Genomic DNA, 8,478 nt, shown 5'->3' with positions numbered 1-8,478 from the left:
AGGGAATCCAAACTCAGGTTCCTATTATTTCAGAACACATCCGTATGTTATGGTTCCTGGTCCCTCAACCAGTTTTGTGCAGAATCACCTGTAATATTTGTTAAATATTTGTTCCACTTAGGATAGATACCCAGGTCCCACCCTGACCTAAAGGGGAACAATATCTGTGTGTGGTTAAGCAGAGGTGCTGGTCTGTGGCCAAGTGTGAATGTGTCAATGAGAGGTTTGTGTACTGGGGGAGTAGAGGGATGAGAATTATGGGCTACATATCTCTGATCCTCAGGCCCTGTGTGGCCTTGATCTTCCTTTACCTAACTAGTCAACCTTCGTATAGAAGGCTGGCTAAGCCAAATCCAGTTTGGCTCAGTGGATAGACCGTCGGCTTGCAGACTGAAAGGTCCCAGGTCGATTCCAGTCAAGGGCATGTACCTTGGTAGCTGGCACATTCCCAGTAGGGGGTGTTCAAGAGGCAGCTGATCAATGTTTCTCTCTCATCAATGTTTCTGAAATCTCTATCCCTCTCTCTTCCTCTCTGTAAAAATCAATAAAATATATTAAAAAAAAGAAGAAGAAGAAGAAGAAGAAGGCTGGCTAAGGCTCAGAGAGGTTCAGTAGCTTACCCAAAGCCACAGAACTCCTAAGGGAGCACCAGCAATTCAATGCAACAAATATACAACTTCCTATTTAGTGCCAGGCAATGAGCTGGATGTAATAGGAAGAAGGATACTTTCTCGGTGTTTTAGTGGTTAGTGGGGAAGACAAATCTAGACCTCAAGTCACTACAATGATTAAGTTTTATAGAAAGTATGTGATACTGAACCTTGAAATTGGATGTTGGGAATGGAGTGAGTGAACTCTGAAGGAAGAGTAGGAGCTAAGGAAGGAGTCTGATAGCTGGTAAGCTTTGCTGGTATTCAAATGACCTGGGTCAATTGTATCTAAATTAAGAAAACCTGGTGTAAATGCTGGTTCTCAGGACCAAATAAAGCCTTCTGTGGGGCCGCCAAAAAAAGGGGGGGGGGGTGGTAGTACTTGCAATCTGCCTGGAGAGAACAGGATTGAATCAGGAAATGGGAGTTACACCTACTTTGTACTGTGTGTAGAGAAATAAAGAATTTCCAATCACTCCCCCTCAAAAATTATCTTTGGAGCTTATTAGGTCAACCTGTAGAAAGTGAAGAAACCTGGCTGAAGCTCGCCTAGAGTGGGTTTGGTGCCAGAAAAGAGATAGACCCTGAGCCTTGTGAGCTTGGGAAGGTACTGGGGAAACCGGGGCACAGTCTAGCCTGTACCTGTGTAAACAGAGACCTGGGAACACTAGTCCCAGGTCACAGGGTCAACCTACAAGAGCCCACAGGCTGGGACCCAAACTGCTGTAAAACAAGTTTGTTTGTAAAGTTTGTCGGGTTTTTTGTTGGTTTTTAATCCTCACCCAAGAATATTTTTTCTCTTTTTTTTTTTTTTTTTTTTTAAGAGAGGAAAAGACAGAAATATCATAGAGAAACCCATTTGATTGTTTGCAAACTGCAATCCCCCTGACTAGGACCTGATCTGGGGAGCAGCCTAAAACCGAGGTACCTGCCACAAGATGGAACCTGGGACCCTTTGGTCTGTAAGCTGAGGCTCGATCCACTGAGCCAAACTGACTAGTGGATTTTTTGCTAAACTTGGTTCAAATTGTATTTGGCAAAACATCACTTGACATGATAGTTTTTAATTATCCCAGTTGGTTTGAACACAGGTGCATTCTACAATAATTACATTGAGTTTGATTAGGAAGTGTTTTCCCAGATCATTCTGTGGATGTTTACAAAGTACATGAACTATATGGCATATTCATGGTCTAAAATACAAAATTCTGAATACACTTATTGCGGTCAGTGGTCTGAGACAACACCTGGAATGCAATGGAGTGGGATGTTTACCTACTTTCTTCAGTCTACACGGTTTAGTGTGCCTCCTTCTAGATCAGTACATTTGGCACTACCATCTTTCTTTAAAATCAGCTTGCAGTCTCTTGAACTGAATGTGTTTCAAATGTTTGCAATGTGGTTTATTCAGCCAACACTGGCTTTAGGTATTTTCAATGTTTCTACTTCTTTGAAGTTTAAACCTGTGCTGAAGAGAACATCTTTGTATATATCTATTTTACTCTTCTTTTTTGTACATAGTTTTTATTATTTTGACTAAATTGTATGGGTGTTAAAGAACAATATTCAATTCATAATAAGTAAATTTTAAAAGATCTTACTAGCTTTGTTCAGTGGTTCAATAGGCAGCATTTAGTCTTGCAGCTTGAAAGAAGCTCTGAGGAACTACAAAATAAAATGCTTTTATAGGCAGAAGGGAGCCAGAAAAAAAGGTTAGTTATTGCAGGTTTACTTTCCTTTGGGAATAGCAATGGCTCATCAGGGAGCTGGTCTAACTAGTGCTGATCAGGTGATTCCTGGTTGATGGGGTTAAGATTCAACTTCTGGGAAAGCTGAATTAAGTTTGGCATGGGGCTTAGGAAACAAATTAAAGGAAGGGCTTTTGGAGTTTTGGACTGAGGAAACTATTGGTAACAAACTAATGTGGGGGGAGAAAGAAAGGTGGGGCAAGGAAGGGTGAAGGAAAAGACATGGAGGTTTTAGGAGATGTCCAGAGGAAGAACTCAATAGAATATTCAACAGTTTTCTTATAGTTTCCTTTCAGGGTTGTGGTCTCTACTGATTGACTAGCAGGCACCAGAGCTAGAGGTAATTATTCAGTGCAACAGCTAGTCCTGAGGCTGATTGATTGCTTATCTGGGCCTGGAGCTGAAGTAATACTGAGGATTGATTGCTTATCTGGGTCTGGAGCTGAAGTAATACTGAGAAATACGTGATTTTTTGGACCATAAGACGCACTTTTTTCCCCCCAGAAGTGGGGGGGAAAAGTCCCTGCATCTTATGGTCCAAATATAGCCTACACATATACTTTAAAAAAAAAGTTTTTTTACTTGCCCGGCTCTGTGTGGTCTCTGTGTGCTTGCCCGGCTCTAAAATGGTTCTAAATGCTGCTGTTTACTTTGATTACAGGGTTGATTACATGTGTTTATGACTGTGATGTTGGGTTTTAATGCACATAAAATATTTTAGGACACTATTTGTTTCAGGATCTTTTTTTCTTCATTTCCCTTCTCTAAAAACTGGTGCGTCTTATGGTCCGGAGCATCTTATGGTCCGAAAAATACGGTAGATGTTATCTTGTTACTTATAGGGAGGAAAGGTCAGGGGGTCCAAACTGTGTGGATATGCTGGGTGAGGAAAAGTCACCCTGGGGGAAGAGTCCCATCCTACAATTGATTGCTTCTTGCTAGGCACCTGGGCTTTTCCACCCTGGTGACCTTCTGTACCTGGCTCTGGGTCCTTGGCTCCACTGAAGTCAGTGTAGCACACGTGAACAATAGACAAAGTTTTTAATTAATTCTTTTTTGTATGCAGGATTTTCACAAAGGTTGGAGACTCAACTGGTGGTCAGAGAAGTGAGACTTCTATACCATATGGAGGTGAGAAAAGGCTAGGGTCCTGGAGCCTCTGGGGTTGTGGGAGGCAATTCACTGGAAGGTGAGAGGAAGAAATGTTTGGTAAGCAAAGGTGGTCCAGTTAAAGGTGAGTCTCAGGTGAAAAGGGTAACTCTGGTAATAGTTCTCTTCCAGCTCCAAAGGCCCCTTTTCTGATGGCAATTTCCTGTATAATTGCTGATTACCTCATAAATGCAGAATTTGAAACCTTGAGAGTGGCAGTGAAGGAAGAGCTCAGGGCTCTTCCTGAGTTTATTGGATTTTGATTGCCATCAGCTCAAAATAACCCCCATCCAAAATGGCATATTCTGAAGTCACATGTTGTGAACCCCTTCAGGATGTCAAATAAATTCTCCCAAGTTACATGGATCGGTGGCCAAGGCTGCGGTGTAATTTGGGTGGGTCACACCCATCTGTCCTAGATCCCTTCCATAGCCCAGGTGGGTGAATGGAAAACAGATTCATGGATGGCTGTGCCCAGTGGGTGCAAATAGATGGGCTTAATGATAAAAGCATGAGAAGGAAAGATTGGGGTTAGGAGAGAAAAATCTGTGTTTGACTGCAGTGTGGTAGTGGGTGGAGCTACTTGAAATAAACCCAGGGATTTTAGGAAGAAATATCTTCTCACACACACACAGCAACTAATTATTTCAGGTAAGGATTGCTCTTCTGACCAAGAGAGTTGCTTAATTGGCTGCATGTTCTCTGAGCTTCCAAATCTGGAGGAGCAGTTGTCCAGCTGAGCTGTGACTGGGTGCTGGTTGGGAAAAGGGCTTTTCTTGGCAGCTGGACTTAAAAGGTCAGGGGTCTCACAGGTCTCACAGGCCACCAGATAAGTGAGGACTGAGATTTCTCATGCATCCACTTCTCACTGCATAACCTACCTTTCTGAAGAAACCCACCTCAGTCCCATCCTTCTTTCAGATCCTAAAGGTGATTGATGAATGTCTGGAAAGACTCATGGAAATATCCAAGTGTCCCCTCTGTCTAGATGCCCTGGAAGACCCTGTCACCATCACATGTGGGGACAACTTCTGTCGCTCCTGCATCGAGCCGAACTGGGCTGGTTTACAGGACAGGTTCACTTGTCCTATGTGCCATCACCCATGTCAAATGATGTTCTTGAGTAGCAACTTCCAGCTGGGAAGGATGGTTAACCGTGTGAAGATGCTCCACTCTATCAGGAGCAAAAGAAGGAGGCAGGAAGAGAGGGGCTTGTGTGACCAGCACAACCAGCTCCTGACCCTTTTCTGTGAGGAGGACCTAGAGCTGTTGTGTGCCCTGTGCAATCAGTCCCCTGACCACCAGGGCCACCAGGTGAGGCCCAAGCAGGAGGCTGCCTCTCCTCAGACAAAGGCTCAGCACTTAACAGTGAGCCCCTGAAGAAGCAGATGGCAGACCTTCAAAATCAATAAGCAGTGAAAACAAAAAACCCTTAGAACTGAGAGAGAAAGTGGAAATCCAAAGGCTGGAATTACTCTCTGAATTTGAGCACTTGAGGCACATTTTAGAATGGGATCAAGAAGCAGTTCTTTCAAGATTAGCTGATAAAGAAGAGACTGTTGAAAAGGAACTCAGCGCTAATATACCCGAATTTTCAAAGTAAATTCCACATTCCAAGGCCTGCTAAGTCAGATACCAGAGTACAAGGTGCTGACAGATGTGGAATTGCTGTTACAAATGAAAAGTTTCTGCAAGAACTCTGAGGTGGCCTTCCCATGAACATGTCTGCCCAGTTACAGATGAAAGGCTGCAGTTTTCCTTTATAGTACTCTGCCTTAAAGAAAATTATAAAGACATTTAGGGTTGATATAATTCTAGACCCTAAAATGGCACACCCTAACCTGATTGTCTGTGAGGGTAAAAATGTGTGCAATATACAAAGAGAAGGCAAGACGTTCCTATTTTTCCAAAAAGATTTACATTCATCACAGCTGTCCTGGGGTTTCCATCCTTTCGTTCTGGCAGGCATTTCTGGGAGGTACAAGTGGGAGACAAACCCATTTGGGAGATAGGGGTTTGCAAAGATTCTCTGCCCACCAAGTCGAAGGAGAGCCTGTCAGCCCATCAGGGATGCTGGCAGATAAGGCGGCTGGAGAATGTCTATGATGCCCCAGGAGCTGACACCATCCCTCTCTTGTCTGAAGTGAAGCCCACAGACATCAGCATTTTCATGGACTATGAGATGGGGGAGATCTCATTTTATAACATGCCTGACAAATCGCACATCTATACTTTCACTGACGATTTTAATCAACAACCTCTTAGGCCTTATTTCTATGTAGGACCTGACTCAAAACCTCTTAGGATTTCTATAGGAACTGACTGAATGAAAACTTTTTAAGGGGCTGGGCCAGATTTTGTCCTTGTTTTTGACCAGTTTAATAAAGTTTTTTTTTAATGAAGGTGTGTGTGAATTAATACAATAGTGGGTATCATGTTAATATGAGAGTAAATCTAATCCCCCTTCACTGGAAGTTGAAAGGAAGAAATGTTTGGTAAACAAAGGTGGTCCTGTTAAACACCTAGAGACTTTCATTTTGTTTCAACAACACAGTACAGGATTGTCCAGGTCCCCACACACTCTTGGTTCAAGCTCTGCCCAGTTTTGGGGATCTTCTATACCTGTTTACTTAGCCTCTTTTATATATATATATATATATATATATATATATATATATATATATATATATATATATAAAATTGATTTTTCACAGAGAGGAAGAGAGAGGGAGAGTTAGAAACATCGATGAGAGAGAAACATCAATCAGATGCCTCCTCCACACCCCACACTGGGGATGTGCCTGCAAACAAGGTTGGATACCCTTGAGCTGAATCCTACCTGGGACCTTTTACTCTGCAGGCCCACACTCCATTTACTGAGCCAAACAAGTTTCAACTACTTAGCTTCTATACTCTTGAATTGGTCTGGGATTCCTAAATCCCTCTTCCCCTCCAGGGTATTCTCTGACCTGGACTCCTATGGACTTTTGGGCTCCCTGCCTTATTTCACTGAGCCCAGAGGAGAGAAATCTTGGTCCTCTGTAAGCTACAAACCAGGGTCTTAATAGTTTTTGTATAGATGGTGCTAGCACAGTATTTGCCTGCTGAATAGCATGCTTAAGAGTCTCATGCTCTATGCTTAAATTTAAATTGTGTGGTTTTTCTATTTTGCTGGTTCTGGTGCTTAGTTTCATTTTTTTTTTCTTTTTTTAAAAAATATATTATTGATTTTTTACAGTGAAGAAGAAAGAGGGATAGAGTTAGAAACATCAATGAGAGAGAATCATCCATCAGCTGCCTCTTGCACACCCCCTACTGGGGATGTGCCCACAACCAAGGTACATGCCCTGGTGCCAGCACTGATGACCTTGTCTGGGGAAGGTTAAATCCACAGAAGCCAAATACCATGTTTCCCCAAAAATAAGACATCCTCCAAAAATAAGACCTACTTACAGCTTTCCTTCTGAGTGAAATATAAGGCATCCCCCCGAAAATAAGACATGAGAGATTTGGTCCACTGATTCTGAAAGATATGGAGTCACAAGAAATTTACCAGGAAATTCAGGAATTGGATTGTTATGATGTTCCAGAAGATGATGATATGATTGTCATTGAATAAATGAGTAAATTCTTGATGATTCACAGTTTGTCTGGTTTGTGTTGACAACTACCGTACTACCGTACCGTATACAGGTAATAAATTTTCTTTATTTTCATTTAACAAATATGTACCGTATTATTCTTCATGTAAAAATAAGACATCCCCTGAAAATAAGAGCTAGCACATCTATGGGAGAAAAAATTAACATAAGACACTATCTTATTTTGGGGAAAAAAGGGTAGAATGATTATCAGCTGCCTATACTTTCCATACCTGTAATTCCTACTTTCCCACATAATCTTCGTCCTTCTACCCAATATAAGCAGCTGGCTTATGAGGAGAGGCAGAGCCGATTTTTGTGGATGACCTGCTGTTCTCCCATGCTGTAGGCATTATGGGAAATAACATTCATATATGATTCATCCCTGTGACTGCAGTGGTGACAGGTAGCCTGGGAACCTAGGTTGTCATGTTAGTGTTATTAAAACTGTGCAAGAGCATAGACATTAGGGTGAAGGCCTGGGGCAGAGTGGGAACTGGTTTGTGGGGGGCAATGAGGCAAATTGTGAATTGGGCCATCTGTAATAATCTCAACAATAAAGATAAGAACATTTTAAAGGTTATATGATGTAGACATAAGAGGATAATCAGAGAAACCAAAATGGTGGCATAGGGTAGACACCTAAATGTAGCCTACCACAACAATTTTAAATTTACAACTGGAAAACAGAGGAAACATCGCCCTGAAACACCAGACGGCTGGCTGAGTGGAAACTCTACCATCTAGGAAGGGAAGAGAAGGGATGCTGAGCCTCAGGAACTGTGGAGGTGCGGTGATTTATGTGAGAGGAAAAGGCAGGCGCCAAGTTCACTGCTGGTTTACTCTCAGTGCACACAGAGGGGGAGCTGAATTCGCTGCTGCCGTACTCAGGGCAAACAGAAGGCTTTCTTATTTGGGAGCAAAATGAACTGCCCTATTACTCTGATAAACAGCCCCAGTCAGGAAGAGGCCGTACTATCAGGCAGTGGGCAAAGCTCTCTCGGAGGTGAGTGGAGCCAATAGCCATTACTGCAGAATTCAAGAACCAGACCCTCTTAGAGGCTGATGGAAAACCAAAATGTGTCTGCTCTACCCCGAGACTCAGCCCTATCCAAGCAGAACACAGAAGCTCTCCTAGAGGCTGGCTTTCTCATTTGGGAGAAGAAAAAACAAAACAAAAACAAAACAAAACTCCCAACTGCACTGAGAGAGAACTCTGAGCCAGGAGAAAATGGCTGTTAGGGAGTAGGCAAAACTTGAGAACACCCTTTCACAAGTGGTGAGCATTCC

The 8,478-nt window shown here is 42.6% G+C and overlaps 1 pseudogene; it reads left to right on the top strand.

The window, feature by feature from the left end:
* The first annotated feature begins 4,477 nt into the window (after nt 1-4,477).
* LOC118711326 lies at nt 4,478-5,873 on the top strand (annotated as a pseudogene).
* The last annotated feature ends 2,605 nt before the right edge of the window (nt 5,874-8,478 follow it).

The sequence above is a fragment of the Pipistrellus kuhlii genome, unplaced genomic scaffold (genome assembly GCF_014108245.1).
Source record: "Pipistrellus kuhlii isolate mPipKuh1 unplaced genomic scaffold, mPipKuh1.p scaffold_m20_p_8, whole genome shotgun sequence".
Lineage (NCBI taxonomy): Eukaryota > Metazoa > Chordata > Mammalia > Chiroptera > Vespertilionidae > Pipistrellus > Pipistrellus kuhlii.
The sequence above is the reverse complement of the archived record's forward strand: the minus strand, read 5'-3'. Positions and strand labels throughout refer to the sequence as shown.